Source organism: Callospermophilus lateralis, chromosome 8 (assembly GCF_048772815.1).
Source record: "Callospermophilus lateralis isolate mCalLat2 chromosome 8, mCalLat2.hap1, whole genome shotgun sequence".
In the NCBI taxonomy this organism is placed as follows: Eukaryota; Metazoa; Chordata; class Mammalia; order Rodentia; family Sciuridae; genus Callospermophilus; species Callospermophilus lateralis.
The window spans coordinates 112,755,454-112,774,398 of record NC_135312.1 but is presented as its reverse complement, the minus strand read 5'-3'; the positions used below and the strand labels follow the sequence as shown (position 1 = coordinate 112,774,398).

At 44.8% G+C, this 18,945-nt stretch overlaps 1 protein-coding gene across 1 annotated transcript in view; it reads left to right on the top strand.

The window, feature by feature from the left end:
• Positions 1-1,002: 1,002 nt before the first annotated feature.
• Positions 1,003-18,945, top strand: part of Trim2 (tripartite motif containing 2) — a 109,772-nt gene continuing 91,829 nt past the window's right edge. Inside the window, exon 1 of the mRNA XM_076864485.1 lies at positions 1,003-1,164. The gene's annotated coding sequence lies outside the window, so the exon portion shown is untranslated. The remainder of the gene's footprint in view (positions 1,165-18,945) is intronic.

The window sequence follows — 18,945 nt, the reverse complement described above, 5'->3', positions numbered from 1 at the left end:
CACCATCAGTAACTGGATCTCTCACCCGCTCCTGCCTCCCACAGCCCTTTCCCCAGCCTCTCTTTGTTCTACAAACCTGTTGGGTCTTCAAAACTCAAAGCCAGCCTGCTCTGGGAGGCCGTTCTTGGTTTTCCGGGTGATCTAACATCTCTTTCTCACCCACTAGTCACGCATTTCTGTCACAGTACTTTTAGGTATCCCCCATGTACCCTGCCCCCGCCCCTACTAGACTGTAAAGCGCCTGGAAGTAGAGACTTGGTGCTTTTTCCAACTTCCACTCCTAAGGCCCTCCTCAGTGTGGAAGGACTAATTCACTGAGTTAAAAAAGAAACTCCCAGAGAGACGGTGATAACTCACTATTTCCAGTGCTGATTGTATCATAGCTGACTTGTTGGTTGGAATAAAAACCAGAATTTGTTTTTCCTTTTATATGGGTCACGTTTGTTTTTAATAATGAGCTGTCCCATAAAGGAGGCCGGCCCTTTCCAGCGGTCAAGGCCCCATCCAACTGAAGTCACTTCCCCTGAAGGGACAGTGTTCGCATTCTTGTTTACAGGACCGAGGAGCAGACCTGAAAACCGAGCCAACCCGGCTTTCCAGCCCCGCTGGCCTGCGATTGGCGCAGGAGCCTTAGTCGTCGGACGCAGAAATCCTTCTGGAGTCGGGCACCCACCTGCGGGTCTGTCCCGGCCTCGCTGCGCGGGGTCAGCTGTGCGACCCCGGCCACCTGTAATCCGGGATCTGCCTCCGCCTCGAGGTTCATGGAAAGCAGAGGTCTCGCTGCCCGGGGACTGAGCACAGAATGGAAATGACCAGCCCGGGAGCCCTCCGGCACCGGGGACACGGAGCGCAGGTCCTTCGGAGCCCAGCCGGGAGGCGGACTCTCCCCCTCGTGCGTGCTTTCACTACTCGGGCCGCTCGCTCCGCAGACGCCAGGCGATAGAGCGGTTTGACCTTCAGACAAAAATCGGGCTGCAGGAGTGCGGCTGCGGGGGAGGGAAGGAGGCGGAGAGGCGCTGGCGCCGCCGCCTGGGTCGCCCGCCCGCCGCCTGATGTCGTGAGCCAGCCGACCAGGGCTCTGGCCGGGGGCGCAGCGGCGCCGGAGCAGTGGCGGGGTCCCCTTCCCGCGCGCCTTTCCTCCGCGGAGCCAGCCCGGGTCTCGCAGTAAGTGGCAGCTCGGGCCGCAGCGCGGCGGCCACCTGGAGCGCTGGGCTCTGGCCAGGTCGGGGTGGACCGAGGTGTGCGGGAAGGCTGCCCGGAATCCATTTCCGGTCCTCGCCGCGGTGCCCAGGAGCCGCCAGGAGCCGTGCGGCTGGAGCGCGGCGGGGGCTGCGGCAGCGCTGAGCCTGACCTTGCCCGCTGCCAGGCCCCGCCGTCTCCCCGACCCCGACCCTCGGCGGCTCCAGACTGGGGAGGGGGCGGGTGTGTGTGTGTGTGTAAAGCTTTTAAAGTCATTTTGCATTAGGGAAAGAAAAAAAAAAAGATATTCAAGGTATTCTGCAATCTTAAAGCAGTAGTTGTAATGATCTTGAAAAGACGGGCTTCTTTCTCTTTTTCTGTTTATTTTACAACATTTTTTGGTCGTTTCTTTAAAAGGGAAAATTCCATTAGATTTCCTTCCTGTTAGCCTCTACTCATTCTCTGACCAAACGGTTGTGGGTTTATTAAGGAGGAAGACGTTGATTTTTGAGGGCTTGCAGCACTTCTTTTGATTGAGGTATTTATTCTGGAAATGCTTGTCCCATGATGAAAACCGCACGCTGCTGACAAACTAGATAAAAGGTTGGGGGTGGGGAGGGGGCTTGTCTCACATGATACCTATCAGATCCAAAGCGTTTGCTGAACCCCATATCCATTCCCACCTTATGAGCTCCGTGTCCATTCCCATCGGAGATCCAACTTCATAGAGCTAACAATTCCTTCTACACCCCTTTGTTCCACCCTGTAACCACCAAATTCAATTTATGGAATAGACAGCTTTAGATCCAAACTTTATTTTATTTATTTATTTATTTATTTATTTATTTATTTATTTATGGTGCTGGGGATTGAACACAGGACCTTACCATGTTAGGGCAAGATTTGAACCACTAGGCTACTCCCCCAACTCCCAAACGCTTTTTAAATAGTTAATTTAAAAAGAAATATTTTTAGTTGTAGATGGACAGCCTACCTTTATTTTATTTATTTATTTTTTATGTGGTGGTGAGGATCGAACCCAGTCCCTCATGTTTGCTAGGCAAACGCTCTACCACTGAACTACAACCCCAGCCCTTAAATAGTTAATTTTTAAAGACATTTTAATTTTGGAGTTTCGGAGGTCCAACATTAGATTAGGTCAGCTCCTAGGGTGTGTATGAAAGGTGGTTCATGTGGCAGTCTGCATAGCCATGCTTTCTTCATGAAACAGATTTTAACCTATTTTCTTCTAAAAATGGAGATTAAATTTTTTCATCTGTAACTTTAGAATATAGTTATGGACTTGTTGCAAGGCAACTTGTATTTCCAGATTCCTTTACCAGGGGTGGGAGGCGGTACTGCGGTGGGGTCAGTTCCTCCCTGTTCTGTTTGACCTCTAGTCTCAGATTTCCACTTGATTTCATCCTTGGCAGAACTAGTACCTGCCCTTCAACTCAGGAAACAAAAAGAGCAGGAGTGATCTGGAGTGTCTTGACAACCGCCACCAAAGACATAAAGTGTTTGGTGGAATTTTCGATGACGCATGTTACATTTCCTTCTCCTTCAAATTTACCTTCATATAGTGATTAAGGATCAGTTTTTTAAAACCTGCATCTCCCTTCTTCCTTAGGATACTCATGGGTTTGGTTGAGATGGGCAAAGTCATCTACACTAATGGAATGTCTTCTAGGAGAGATAATCTGGACATGCTATGGGGTGGGGACCTGAGGGTCACACCAGATTTCACTGCACCACTATTAGCACATTCTTTTCCCAACAGCTTCCCACTTCTTTCAACTCTGTACTATAGGATCCATTTAAGTACCTACCATGCTGTTTTTGGATCATGGGATGTAGCATACCTCACCTTTCATTATTATGGTTTGTTTAAATGAAAATATCCCTTATCAGTAATTATCTGAGAACATCTTTTCCAATCCCTGCCTTTATTTTCGTGGAATATTCTAAGTTTATTAGATTCCCCTGGAAATTCCACTGCATGGCTTCTTGATTGTCTGGTCAGCTGGTTATTTCTACTTCTTACCTGAAGTACAAGCAGAGGAACTTCTTATAAGATACTAAACATAAATGGCTTAGAGTCTGCATAAGAATTAACATCTCGTGATCTCTTTGGTCTGCTCTTGAGTTGCATGGTTTCCTTTGAATTTCTGTCCATTGACTATTCTAGAAAGAAGCTGGATAGTTACCTTGTGGATCAGAAGTGACCCATTTGTGCGTCCTTTCCTGAGCTTTTGCGTGACCCCATTCAATGCGGATAACTGACTTGGATAATATAGCAGGACCCAAAGAAGTTTATCCTGGAATTCCCAAATCCTGGGAAGATAATATTACCATAGTGTTCTCTTTTTCTCATCACCCCACAAAAAAATGGTACTGCTTGGTTTACACCAAATCCTATCTTGGGGTATAAATATCCGAAAGACAATGTTAGCTTGAATGTATTCGGGCACTAAAAGTGTGTGTATACTGGCAAGGGCTGGTGAAATGCTTTGAATGCTATTGCTAATGATGAAGATAGGAACATTTTTTCCTTTTGATTTTTCTGGGGAAAATTGTTTCAGGATGTCTGCTTGGGATGCCCCACTGAGAATGTTGTTTGAAAAGCCTTGAGGCAAAGGCTGAGGTCCTCTCTAACTCTGTCATCAATATTATAGTTGGTGCCCTAATTCTGCAGCTTCCACATCCTGGGATTCAAATAACTAGGGATCAATATATATATATATATATATATATATATATATATATATATATATATATATATATATATATATATGTATGTATGTCATTGCTGGCACATAGTGGTTGCTTGCCTGTACTGGACATGTGCTTTTATTTTCCCTGTCCTTCTTTCCTAAACAATATAGTTTAACAACTATTTATATAGCATTTGACATTGTGTTAGGTATTAAAGGAATCTAGAGATGATTTAAATTATATAGCAGGATATGCATAGGTTATATGTAAACTGTACCATTTTATATGAGAGACTCAGATAGCCACAGATTTTGATATCCACAGGGGTGGGAGTGCCAGAGAAACCCATTCCCCTGAGATATCAAGGAACTTCTGTATTTCTTAGGTTCTTCTATATTAGATTTTTAAAACTGACTTGCTAGTTGGCAAGTCTGAAAGAATCCCTACAAATCATCTGTGAGTTTAATATATTCTTTTCTCTCAAAGAAAATGTATGTCTCATAATATGGATAGGATTTGGTCTTAGAGTTAAGACAGTTGACAAGTGCAATTTTTCATAAATACGTAGAGAGAAAATTAAACTTGGTGGCGCTAAATCTAGTGACACTGAGTTACTCTTTCCTTGCCACTCAGCTTATATGTAATTTTTGATGGTTTGGTGTAAATTCAACCTCAGAAACCGAAAGGTTTTTGTTGTTGTTGTTGTTGTTTTTGGTGGTACATAAGAGTGCTCTATCACTGAGCTACATCCACAACCCATTTTACTTTTTCTTTTGAGACACAGTCTCGCTGAGTTGCTGAGGCTGGCCTTAAACTTGGTATCCTCCCACCTCAGCCTCCTGAGCAGCTGAGATTACAAGCATGTGCCACCATACCCAGCTAGAAACTGCGTCATGTTGGCAAATATTTTATTCTACTCATAAGGGTTCCTTTCTACTGAAAAGCATTCTTTTTGTACATGCTGCCTTTGAATCTCATCTTAATCCTCGAATAGAAATATCCTCTCCCTAGAATTCTCAATATTTTCTCATTTTATACATACTGTATGTCTATAGGCAATTTGTTTTCTGTGGATGGGCTGGCCCTGGGTGATTTGAATGTGTCCCAGGGCTAGGAGTACTGTTCAGTGGTACAGCACTTGTCTTGCATGTGTGAGGAGGCCTGGGTTTTATCCCTAGAACTGGAGAAAAAAGAAAAAAAGTGTCGCTGCGGTTGGACAAGCAAAAACACTGTCAGCATCTGATGCCTGTCAGCATCTTGTTAACTTATGACACTTTAGAAATGAACCAAGCTAAGATGTGCTGACTTTTGGAACCGGAGCAATCTGTAGGACTTGACTGGAGGCAGCGGGAGTCCAGGGAGGTGATTAGCCTTATAAATCACCATCTCCTTAGTGGAAGTGTTCTCCAGGTTTCAGAACAGACGACGTTTCAGGGATTTTTTTTTTTTTTTTTTTTTTTTCCAATTTAAGTGATTTAAACTAAAATATCAAGACAGGCAGAAAATTTCCCAACCTGCTTATCTCCCATTGAAATCAAGAATAACATTTTGGGACTCATTTACTGACTTTCAGGGATGACTTTCAGAATCAAACAAAATGGAAAGTGTCTCAGATTCAGATCTCTGCAAAGAGAAATCTGATACAAGACCCCAAGGGCGAAAAATTAGAACAACTCTTGATGGTTTGTTGGTTGGTGCTGGGGATGGAACCCTGGGCCCTGTGCATGCTAAGCAGGTATTCTGCCACTGAGCTCCACACCCCAGACCCTAGAACCAGTTTTATTTTAGTTGTGCTGACCAACTTGGTAGAAGGAAGGAAAGATGTTTTTCAAGCCCATAACCCCAGTCTGTCAACCAACAAGGATTTATGCAATTTCGAACCCCCTGCTTGAAGATCTGGAGAGTACAATAATTCAGAAGGCAGAGCATACCCTGAAGACATTTCAAATCTTTCTGGAGCCATTAGACGTTAGTGAGCATCCTCCTCCCTACCCATTCATGTCTTCAAAAGTCTTTTCTCATGAGAAACTGGGAAATCACATCCAGAACCTCTTCAGTAGTTCAGGCACACTTTCTGAGAGAATGAAGATGGTTGCCTTGTCCTGAGATTAGCTTTCTTGGGTGGGTATAAAGGGTCTTCTTGGCTCATTCAACATGACCTGAGTGAGGTGGCATTTGCTGCTCACCCTGGAGACTCCCATTGATGCATGACTCTACTCCCAGGGTGTTCCTTCCCCAGCTACCAACAGTGACTGTGGGCAGCTCCAAAATGCCCCATAATGGGAGCATTGCTGCAGGGTAAATGATAGATATCCTTGAGCTTTGCATTAATTAAGAGGATGAGATCAGGTCTCTTTAATCATGAAAACAGCCTCAGACTAAACAAAGAGCTGTCTTGCTGGCTACATGCGATTTATTTAAATGAGTGTCGCACAGTCTACAATGGTGTTGAAGCCGTATTATAAAAACCACCAAAGAGAGTAAGTTTTCTGGGCCTTTGCTTAAAGATAAAAAAGGCTTTAGCCACATGGAATGGGATTTGCATCTTGTTTGCTTGCCTGTACGTCCTGGCTTATTGGACACAATGGAGGATTCACGTCTAGCTTTTGAAGCTGGGCCGTCTGCCTTAGTGATGATTAAAATAGTGAACTAGGGGCTAGCTGGGGGGGCAGAAACTTTTTTTTTTTTTTTTGTAATTCCAGATTGGCAGTACAATTTACCTGAACAGTAGCAAAGGCTATCGGTGTGTAATAATCTCTTTGGTTTTGTGTGTGAATGATCTCCTTCTCAACTTGGAGCATCTGGCTCCCCTTAATTGTTCAGAATTTGCCCAGGGCTTCCTCCACCCACTCCGTGCATTGGATTCACTTAATAATGCCACATAATCACATGTTAGTTAAAGAAGTTGTAAAAGTGAGTCTCTTATGCAATATAAGCACCTATTTTGGGTATCCCCTTATGTGGCATGGTCAAGAAGGTCACCCACAAAAAAGTGGGATAAAGGGTCCTCAAGTGGGCTGAAGGCTGCAGAACTCAATACTCCTTCCTCATGAACCTCCCCACCCATGTCACCCTCAATACTCTGACACCTTCCCTTCCTCTGCTTGCAAGCTTCAATCATCCTCATGTCCCATGTTCTCACTCAGGTCCTAGCCATGTACTTAGTACTTCCTGCTCTAACCTAGAATGTAACCACAGCTCATGGGGCACTTTACCTTGCGTGTGGCTCTAATGGCTGAGATGAGCAGTGCTCTGTAGCTTTAAGTTACAGCTTTGATTTTTTTAAATCTATTCTAATTAGTTATACATGACAGTAGAATGCGTTCTGACACACACACACACACACACACACACACACATATATATATATATATATACCACATTTAAAAAATATTTTAGTCATTGATGGACCTTTATTTTATTTATTTATATGCGGTGTTGAGGATTGAACCCAGTGCCTCATAGATGCTAGGCAAGTGCTCTACCACTGAGCTACAACCCCAGCCCATATACCACATTGTCTTTATCCATTCATCTGTGGAGGGGCACTTAAGTTGGTTCCATAGTTTAGCTATTGTGAATTGAGCTGCTATAAACATTGATGTTGCCATGTCACTTTAGTATGCTGATTTTAAGTCCTTTAAGTATAAACCTAGGAATGGGATGACTGGGTCAAATGGTGGTTCCATTCCAAGTTTTCTGAAGAATCTCCGTACTGCTTTCCAGAGTGGTTGCACCAATTTGAGGTCCCAGCAGCAATGTATGAGTGCACCTTTTCCCACACATCCTCACCAACCTTTATTGTTGCTTGTGTTCTTGATGATTTACAGCTTTGATTTTAAGGATGAAGTTATAAGAGAGAAAAACTGAGTGTGGCTGGCTGGAGTATTGCACTCAATCTGTAAGATTTCCCAGAGGGTATTCTGGATATTAGCATCCAGGTTGCTACATACGAAGAAACAAAAAACAGAGTGTCAAGCCAGTGTGGTGGCACATGCCTATTATCCCAGTGACTTGGAAGGTTGAGGCAGGACTATCCCAAGTTTAAGGCTAGCCTCAGCAATTTAGCGAGACCCAGTCTCAAAATAAAAAATACAAAAGTGCTGGGGATGTTGTTCAGAAGTAGAGCACCCCTGGGCTCAATCCCCAGTGACGCAAAAATAAAATAAAATAAACAACCAAAACAAACCAAAAAAATCCCCCAATCCTGTTTTTCTTCTCTAACTCTGCCAATAACAAAGCTAGCGATCAAAACCGAATTTAGCAAACCGTTACAGAATGTGGTCTCCAGATTTCTGCCACTGTTAAGCAGAATTCTCTATCACAAAGCTGTTCCTCTTTTATAAGAACGATGCTTTGTCCATCTGTTACAGCACACGCTTGGGCTAACAAATGAGCTTAAATGATAAACGCTCTCTTTTGCCCCGATCATGAGGCTGGCACACAGTCAGGGGACAATGAAGTGACAGGGTACCATTTGCTTGGAAGAGGGATGAGCGGAGGCCAAATGCAGTCTTTTGCTGTTTTTCCTTATTTTCTGACATCAAGTAGCAATTACCCTTCAAGGGTCCTTCATCCTTTGTCCCCTTCTCGTCCCAAAGTCTCCATCCGGAAACGTACAGTACAAAGTAATTGATGCCTGAAGGCTCAAAGCCACTCAGAGCTGCCAAGCCACCCACCCAAACAACATGAGAAGATCTAGTAGGGGCTGGGGGTGTGGCTCAGAAATAGAGCACATGCTTAGCTCTCCAGTGCCCTGGTTCAATTCCCAGCCCGGGATGGGGGTGTGGGGGTGGGTCTAGGAGCCTGGAAAGGGAAGAAGGTGGAAGGAAGTGAGGTGTGGGTGGGCCCTGTGCAGAGTGCTGTTTTTTTTTCTTGTGACATTTATTCTCATGTCTTTGCATCAGCATAAGAAATAAGTGTTATTAATTTTAATTATTTAATTAATTAAGAGGGGGGTGTTGCTGGAGGTTTAACTGAGCTGCATCCCTAGCCCTTTTTTAATTTTGAGATAGTATCTTGCTAAGTTGCCAAGGTTGACCTTGAACTTTTGATTGTCCTGGCTCAGCCTCCCCAGTAGCTGGGATTGCAGACCCGCGCCACTTGGCTATCTTATTCACCTTTAATACAGTTTCATTAAAAGATAAAAGACAAAATATTGGATTTCTCAGGGATTTCCTCTGTAAGGATTTTTCTGGTAGTACAAATAAATTGTTTTGCTTAAACAAAGGTTCTGAATTTTTAATAAGTACCTATTACAGATCCTACTTGTATTCTCTCTCTCTCTCTCTCTCTCTCTCTCTCTCTCTCTCTCTGATGGGAGATTGAATCCAGGGCTTTGTGAATGCTAAATGCGCTCCCTCCCCCCAACCCTCAAATTCATATTACTTTCTAAAGAGGCTTTAAACATCGAGAATAGGAAATTATTAAGAATTTGCTTTGAATCGTTAAAGCAGTTTCTGTGATAAGAGGAAGACAGATTTATGGGCTATAAAATTCTGCATTCCATCTGCTTCGGAGCTGGTTTGCATTTGTAATGCGGTACAAAATATTCTTGGCATGCTTGGGGCTTATTCCACGTGGGATCCTCTGTGCTAAAACTCAATCTAGATAGGACCAAATGATTTCTTTTCCTAAATATTTTTTTCCTAACCCATTTCTTTTTCATGAAGTCTTGTGGATAAATGTGTTCACTGAGGTGCTGCCAGGTCTTTCCATCTCTGTGAGTATGGTTCAGTCTTTTTTTTTTGTTGGTACCAGGGATGAACCCAGAGGCGCTTTATCACCAAGCCACATCCCCCAGACATTTTTTTTTTAATTATGTTTTATTTTGAGACAGAGTCTTACTAAGTTGCTTAGGGCCTCACTAAATTGCTGAGACTGACTTTGAACCTGTGATCCTCCTGCCTGAGCTTCCCCAGCTGCTGAGAGAGTTTAGTCTTTAACCTTCTTTATTCAACCATTCAGCCAGTCTCTGTTGATGGTTGATCAAGGGGGACAAGAGTTCATGGATTGGGCTGAAGTTGTAGCTCAGTGGTAAAGCACTTGCCTTTCACATGTGGGCATCAGGTTCAATCCTCAGCACCACATAAATAAATAAAATGAAGGTATTGTGCCCATCTACAACTAAAAATTTAAAAAAAAATAAAAAAGAGTTCCCAGGTAGACCAGAGGGAGGGAAAGAGACACCCAGACCTCCTGCCCGTATCCCGGGAGATCCAGGGCCCAGCCTTGGGAATTTATACAAGACAGCTACCGTATTCACTGTGTTTGGTGTCCGCAAGACAGCTACCGTATGCACTGTGTTTGGTGTCCGCAACTTAAAAAATGTTCACTTCTTAATTCATTAAAAATTGTTGCTCAGATTCTAGTTTATGGAACAAATAACAAAGATGATATAAAAGAAAAAACTTTTTTTCTTTTATATCATCTTTTAAAATAGAAACATTTGACTCACAGTCATCTGGCTGGTTTTATCGGGGGAGTTTGGTGGTTTCTGGATGTGCATCCTTACCAGGCATACTGACTCTGTATACTACTGTAGTTCACCTTGATTTGAAGTTGACTACGAGGTCAGTGGGTTCTTCCCTGGTTTGAAATGCTCCTGGGATGAATCTATCAAGATTCTAAATCAGACTTGCCAATTCACATGCAGCAGTTTGTGGCTGGTTTTTAGTCTTAAAATCAGTAGAATTCAATTTAAAACAAACATTAAACTCTCGGCGTCATGTATCACCTTGTGGATTTACGGCCCAGCATGGGTTTTGTTGGGAACCACCGTCAATCGTTTCTTCTGGGAGCCTGGGATACTGCATGCCTAAGGTGCATTGAAGTGACAGTGTGCTGTCTGTCTTTTATTTATGCAGGTAACCCTGTTGACCCACCAGGATGTGCCCTGCCATTCTCTCCATCCCTCCTACCATTCTTTATTAGTCATGAGATTTATTGGTCCCTGTGGCATGAATCGGGAGGAGCCAGCGCACTGGGTGCAAGCCCATAATTCCTTCACATGGCGGCTAACGAGCTGGGCTCCCTTGGCACTGAGGTCATAGTCACGATTCAATCCCACGGCTGAGAAAACCTTTACCTGTAAAAAGGGACTTTTTCCAGGCCCTGAGGCCCGGGGTTTGGTTGCCCAGCACCTCAAAAACAACACCACTGTCACATAAATCACTCCGGGGCTGGGGGTGAAGCTCAGAGGTAGAGCACTTGCCTAGCGCGAGGCCTTGTGTTGATGCACCGTACAAACAAAACAAGGCAAAACCAAGACATAAACCACTCCATCTTTTTTTTTTTTTTTTTTGTACTGGGGATCTAACCCAGGGGCGCTTTACCATTGAGCTACATCCCAGATCATTCATATATTTATATATTTAGTTGTAGGTTAATACAATACCTTTATTTTATTTTTATGTGGTGCTGAGGATGGAACCCAATGCCTCACGTGTGCTAGGTGAGCGCTCTACCACTGAGCCGCAACCCAGCCCCCCAAGGCCTTTATATTTTTATTTTGAGACAGGGTCTTGCTAAATTGCTAAGGGCCTTGCTAACTTGCTGAGGCGGGCCTTGAATTTGTGATCCTCCTGCTTCAGCCTCCCATGTCACTGGGATTCCAGGTGTGGGCCACCACGCACGGCTCCGTCTTATCTTTGCAGTGACTCTTAGAGGTAACATTTTAGAGGTGGGAAAACCAAGCCTTGAAGAAGTTGAGTGACTTTTCCAGTAATGTCCTTCTCACTAGACCAAGTGCTCAGGAACATCTGGTTGAACGACATGTTAAAACAGTACCTGGGACTGGGATGTAGCTCCATGCTTCATATACGTGAGACCCTGGGTTCCATCCCCAGCACTGCAGGAATAAAAAAGATCAATAATAATACCAGAAATGTGGGAAGCTCTAGATGAAAGGCTGTACCATGTGAAAACAAATCTAGAAAGGTATCTAGAAAAGTGGTTTCCAATAGAGACTGATCATTTAAAATTCAACTCTAGATCCAAGCATATGACACAAAAAAAAAGCAACAGGGAATTATGTGAACCAGGCAAGATCGCATGTCAATTTATGTGATCTGGACAATAAATACAATGGTGGTTCAGAGAAGACTTTATTTATTTTTGTGGCAGTGGGGTTGAACCCAGGGCCTTCTGCATGCTGGGCAAGTGCTCTACCACTGAACTATACCCTCAGCCGGGGGTTCAGAGAAGAGAGAGAAAACAATACTATTGAGGAAGAAGGACTAAAGTTAGAATTTAAAGAATGTCCAAGATTTGGATGGAAGAGGGAAGTGGGGTGAGCGTAATGGGCTGTATTCCAGGTGGGGATTAGTGAGCAGACGTCTGATTGCAGAAGGAATTGACTAGAAGGTCTTAGCCTGGAGGTTGTGGGAATTAATCTAGGAATAAATCAACGAGGATCTTCCTGGCTGATGGACTTGATGTTCAGGCACTGCAGAGTGGGTGAGCAGAGTCGGTCTGTCTGCAGGCTGTGCTGGAGAATCTGTTCCAGCCTCTCCCCTGGCTTCTGTAGCCTCAAGCGTTCCTTGGCTTATAGTTGGCCTCTGCCTGGGTCTTCACTCATCTTCCCTCTAGCAGTGTCTCTAGGTCCACAATTTCCCCTTTTATAAGGACAGCTGTCAGATTGGAGTAGAGTCCACCCTGATGACAGAATTTAAACTTGATCATTTCTGGGAAGAACCATAGAATTTTCCCAACTTAGCGTTGGTTTGATTGGCAATTTTTTCAGCTCTATCCTGTTGCCCAAATTATACGCATTCGGTATAAACCGTGCTGTGTATTTTGAATTTTGATCTGTGCCTGGGCTGGCGATATGCAGGATGATCCTCTCTGGAAATCCTGGGCCGTGGCAGTGAGCCATCCTCCTAGTCAGCCACGTGATCAGAAGGGGAAATAACCCACACGGCAGTTGACTGTGTGGCCTGCATTTTGGGATGCAGGCATTCAATACACTACATGAGATATTCAACACTTTTATAAAATAGGCTTGGGATGATTTTGCCATAGGCTAATGTGAGTGTCCTGAGTGCATTTAAGGTAGGTGCGGTTCAGAAGGTTAGGGGAGTAATGCATTTCTTTTTTTTGTGTGTATGTGTTTTTAAAATTTATTCTTTTTATATATACGTGACAGTGTATCTTGGCATATTATATGTACATGGAGTATAACATTTTCTAATTAGGATCCAATTCTTGTGGTTGTACATTATGTGGATTTCACTGGTCTGTGTTCATATACGAACATAGGAAAGTTATGTCCGATTCATTCTACTGTCTTTCCTATTCTCATCCCCCCTCCCTTCCCTTCATTCTTTTTTGTCTAATCCAATGAACTTCTGATCTTCTCCTCCCTCCGCCATTGTGTGTTAGCATCCACATATGAGAATATTTGGCCTTTGGTTCTTTGGGATTGGTTTATTTCACTTAGCATGATAGTTTCCAGTTCCATCCATTTATCAGCAAATGCCATCATTTCGTTCTTCTTTATGGCTGAGTAATATTCCATTGTGTAGATGTACCACAGTTTCTTTATCCATTCATCTGTTGAAAGGCACCTAGGTTGGTTTTATAGTTTAACTATTGTGAATTGAGCTGCTATAAACATTGATATGGCCACATCACTGTAGTATGCTAATTTTAAGTCCTTTGGGTATACGCCAAGGAGTGGGATAACTGGGTCAAATGGTGGTTCCATTCCAAGTTTTCTGAGGACTCTCCATACTGTTTTCCAGAATGGCTGTATTTGCGGTCCCATCAGCAGTATATGAGTGTACCTTTCCTCCCACATTCTTGCCAACATTTATTGTTACTTGTATTCTTGATGATTGCCATTCTGACTGGAGTGAGATGGAATCTCAGTGTGGTCTTAATTTGCATTTCTATTGGCCAATCGTAGAGTAATGGGCATTTTCAACTTACGATGTTTTCAGCCTGGAATGGGTTTATCATGTTTGACTCCATAAGTCAAGGAGCACCTGTGTTTCTAAGTAAGGTCACGTTCTGAGATACGGGGAGAATCCAACATATCTTTTGAATGGAGCCGGGGCAGAGGCGGTGGGGAGCGGGCAGACACACTTCAATCCATGACAGGTGCCATTATAGTCTTTTTTGAGCAGCAGAGTGAGAAGGAGAAAGTTCTGGTAAAGGCAGACTGACCACAGAAAGCAGAATACAGTGGAGAGAGGGAAGGGAGCCATAGGCTGGGGGAGGGGATGCAAGAGAAGAAATAGGTAAAACAGACCTTTTAAAGGAGGAATTGAAAGACTTAAAACAGTAGCAACGAGACTGTTCCTAATACGGAGCCTGGTGCTTCCCAGGGCATTTCTCCATCACTGCCTCCTTGGATCCTGATGACCAACGAGGGGCTGAGTGCCTGGTGTCTTTGGGGTTTCTGCCTTGGGGGACCAATGCTGAGGTCATCCACATGAGTGATTTAGGCTGGCAAAGGACGGCAGGATCCGGGCCACACGTGCTGCATTTGACATGGTGAGAGAGGCACGTGCAGATGTCCACAGGGCCACTGGAAGCTTGAGCCAGCTGCCCTCCCTCCAGACAGGGATTTGGGATTCAGATGCATTCCTGCCGGCTGTCCTTTAATCCCCGAGAGTGGGTGGGATCTCAGAGTGAATGGAGGAGCAGGACCGTGGCCTTGATAGTTTGGCAAATTCCCAGGGTTAAAGGATGTCCAAAAACCAGTCCAACAGGCATCTTAAAAAGTAGAGGCGAAACAGTGGGGTTCTCTACTCCCAAAACTGAAGAAAAGGAGTTTCCAGTAGAAGTTTCAGAGCCAGGAGCCACGGGAAGGTGCGAGGAGGAGCTGAGAGCTGGTGGGGGCAAGGGGGCAAGACTAGGTTTTAGCTGAGATGAGAACGTTGGGAAGAGCCAGCACCAGGGAAAGAAGGGAGAGAAAGAAGATGATCGTCGCAGGGCAGCAGGGTCAAGGAAGGGGCCTGGGAGGACTTTTATTAGAAAGTCACGGCTTTTGTGATATAGTTTACATACAGGGAGATCCACCCTTTCTAGTGTTCAGATCTGTGAGTCTGGACAGATGCTGTAATCATGCAATGGTGACTGCTGTCAGGATATGGAACAGTGACGGGGCTGGGGCTGGGGCTGGGCTGGGGCCAGGGCTCAGTGGTGGGGGACTTGCCCAGCATGTGTGAGGCCCTGGGTTCAGTTCTCAGCACCACACATAAACAAAGGTTCATCCACAACTAATAAAAATCTTAAAATCAAAAAGATAGAACAGTGACTTCATCACCCAAATTCCTTCATGCTCAGGGGCTTTTAAAAAGGGAACCTCGGTGTCCCTGAAGCCAGAAGGGAAGGGACCCACGCTAGTGGAGATGCCAGTGTCCAAGGTGGAAGCGTTACTGAGGGAGAGAGACTGTGTGAGGGCTCTCCGGAGGAACAGAGCTAACAGAAGGCACATACACCTGTAACAGGAGATTAGATCAGGCCCCACAACAGCTGTCTGCAGGCTGCTGAGCCCGGGAAACCAGTAGCTGCTTGGTCCAAGAAGTTGGAAGCCGCAGAACAAGAGGGACCAATCTTGCAGCCTGGTCCAAGGCTGAAGGCCTGGAGGCTCCCTGGAGAGTTACTGGTGCAAGTCTGTGTTCAAAGGCTGAAAAAAAAATCTGGAGTTTGACATCCATGGGCGACAGTAGTAGCAAAAAAAAAAAAAAAAAAAAAAGAAGCATTCAGGTTCGTACAACCTACTTTGCACATGCGCGCATGTATCTCCAGCTTTGTCACCTCCGGGTCTCCCCGAGGTGCTGCCTGCGCTCAGCGCCGCCCTTCTCCGCTCAGTTCACTGGTGCACCTGCCAATCTTCTCTGGAAACACCGACAGGGACGGGCTTCACCAATTATTTGGGCATCCTCAAGCCAGTCAAGTGGACAACAAAGAAGCCAGGGAGGTAGTGGCAGGCAGTGGGCTGCTCCAAAGGGGTTACCTTGGTGAACAGAAACGTGTCCCCTCTTCCTGCAAAGCAGAAGGAAGGATGAATGCTCACATTCGGGGTCTATGAGATCTTTGGGGGATGAATTCCTAAAGGTCCTGCCAGCAAGACCGTTTCCTGTCAAGCAAGATGTTCGTGTCATACCTAACTTCCACCTCAGAGGCCTCAGAACTTCCTGTTGCGATTACTGCCTGCAGGAATGACATTAAATTGGCATGCCGGCACAGGGCTGGTTTGCTGTGGGCTGCGTGCCCACGTCCTGCTGCGCGTAACACTGCAGTGATCTTAGAACTAACAACTTCAGAATTCAAGGTTAAGTGCATCCGCATCTTTTCCTGTACAGTGGGGAAAGTTGGCAGTGAAAACGGCTTCAGTCTTCCCCTAAATACATGTGACAGCCATAAATGACTCACTGCAAAAGAGCTGGCTTCCGCAGACACGTCTTCAGGGCATGATTTGGAAGCAGTGATTTGATTCTCATCAGGTTATGCTTGACTTTAAGGCACCCTGAAGTGCAGCTTTCTCTTTAATGCCCACGATGTCTCTTCACCTTCCCTCATCTCTGCACACCCACTTCCATCACTCTGGTTCAGGGCTGGGAGGCAAGAGGGCGTCGAACAGTGATTCTTAAACTGTGGGTTTCACGAGTGGGTTGTGAACCACATTTGTGAGTTGCAACCTGCCTATTTAAAATTTGAAATAGATTGGAGTAGAAAATAGGACATAGGGCTCAGTGTGGTTTCATGCCTTATTCATTTCAGTGAAGTATATATGTCTGTACTAGACCCCAACATAAAATGTGTTTCTGTTGTGGATTAGAGTAACCAAAGTTTGGGATATCTGGGTAGAGAAGCATATGGCTCCTTTATGATCCTAGGCAGGTTACTGAATGTTCTTGTGGCTTAGTGAGCTTCACTGACTACAGAATGGGCTAATAATAGTTATCTGTCTATTCTGTATGGCCACTGTAAAGATGAAAGAGAAAATACATGAGAAGCATTGTTCTATGTCTGGTTAATAGCCAAACTTACTGTCACAATTTCTTTGCCTTCTTGGATTTCTTTTCCATCTCAGGTTTTTATTTCATACTCAGACCTTTCTTCTGAGCCTGTTCTGAATTAGACCTATGAACTCAACAGCTGCAGACCACCACTGTTGTTCTATAAGCATCTCCAACTCAATATGTCTGTCATAACCTGTTTTCTGTGGATACAGCTAAATACCAGAGACTAAGGAATTTATAGAGAAAAAAGGTTTATCCAGCTCACTGTTCTGGAAGCTGGGAGGTCCAAGATCAAGGGGCTGCCTCTAGTGAAGGTTTTCTTATTGGTGGAGACTGTGCAGTCTCAAGGTGGCACAGGGCAAAACATGGTAAGGAGTCACTTAAAAGAAATAGAACCAAGGGCTAGGGTTGTGGCTCAGTGGTAGAGTGCTTGCCTAGTATGTGTGAGGCTTTGGTTTAGATCCTGAGCACCACATATAAATAAATGAATAAAATAAAGGTCTATCCACGTCTTAAAAAAAAAAAATTGAACAAACAAAAAAGAATAGATCTAAGTTGACTTTTATCACTGATCAGTCTTTTTTTTTTTTTTGGTACCAGGGATTGAACCTAAGGGCACTTAACCACTGAGCCCCATCCCTAATCCTTTTTATTTTTTATTTTGAGACAGGGTCTTATTAGGTTGCTTATAGGCTTGCTAAATTGCTGAGGCTGGCCTCAAATTTACAATCCTCCTGTTTCAGCCTCCTAAACCGCTGGGATTACAGATGTGCACCACCGTGCCTGGCACTGACCCACTGTTAAGACAATAACCCATGAATGTCCTCTGCCTAAGGTGCTTGTTGTACATTCCATGAATGAGTTAATGATTCTTTCCTCATGACCCACCCATCTCTTAAAGGTGCCCCTCTTAAAGCCTCACAATGGGGATTTAATTTTAATATGGGGATAACGTCCAAACCACCTTCTCTCCCCAATTCTCTCCCCTGCCACTGCCTGTCCTATCCCCAGGCACACAGACCCCTCCGCTGCCGTCTTGAATTCGCTTCTCTAGAGGTGCCACCTTTCACTGCACACCTGGGCTGCCTGCGCATAATCTGGTTCTTCTAGGAAGGCTAATTCTGAGCCTGGGTCACATGTCACTCATTGGGTTACCAAACTGGTGACTCCAGTCTTGCTCCACAGCTCATCCCAGCCTCTGTGTGTCTGCCCCTTTCTTTTCATGTTTATTTAGTTATTGGTTGTTTTTAGTCATGCGTGAGGATAGAAGCCATTTGACATGAGTATAAAAGCATAGGATGTATCTTGTCCTAATTCTGTCCCTAGTGCCTCTTCTTCCCCTCGCCTCCCCCCTCCCAGACTCCCTTCCCTCTACGGATCTTTCTTCTCTTTACCCACAGCTGTTTTTTAGATTAATTTCTTGTGGATGTGCACGATGGTGAGGTTCGACGTGGCCTGCTCCTGCATGTGCGTAGGAAAGTCAGGTCAGATTCGTCCCATCCTCCCCTCTCCCCGTCACTCCCCTCCGTCTGTTCCACTGAACTTCTCTTCTTCTTTTTGAGCACCCCCTACCCCCCCCATTGTAGATTAGCTTCACATATCAGAGATTGGATTACTTCATTTAGTTAGTCTCCAGATCCATCCATTTGCTGGCAAATGAATCCTGCCCTTTCAGCCTTCCCTGTTCCTAGGTCTTGAGTGGCTCTCATGGCTTCCAGGGTCAAGTCCACAACCTTCAGGCTACAACGAGGCCCTATATAGCCTGGCCTCTGGCTGCCTCTCCTGTACCTCTCCCCTGCCCCTGGCCTGGTACTTCACACTCCAGTGACACCTAACTGCTCGCTTGTCCTTGGTCTTTTCTCAGGGACACTCACATACCCTCAGGTGTCCTCTGCCTAAGGTGCTTGTTGCACGTTTCATTGTCTGGCTGATTCTTCCTTGTCCTTCAGGGATCAGTAAACACTGGTTTTTGAGCTGGAAAGACTTTGGATTTGAATCTCCTAATCTGTGGTCCATAGCTGTATGACTCTGAGAAGGGAATTTCTGAAATGCTCGAAGTCCGTCTGTGCATCTGTAG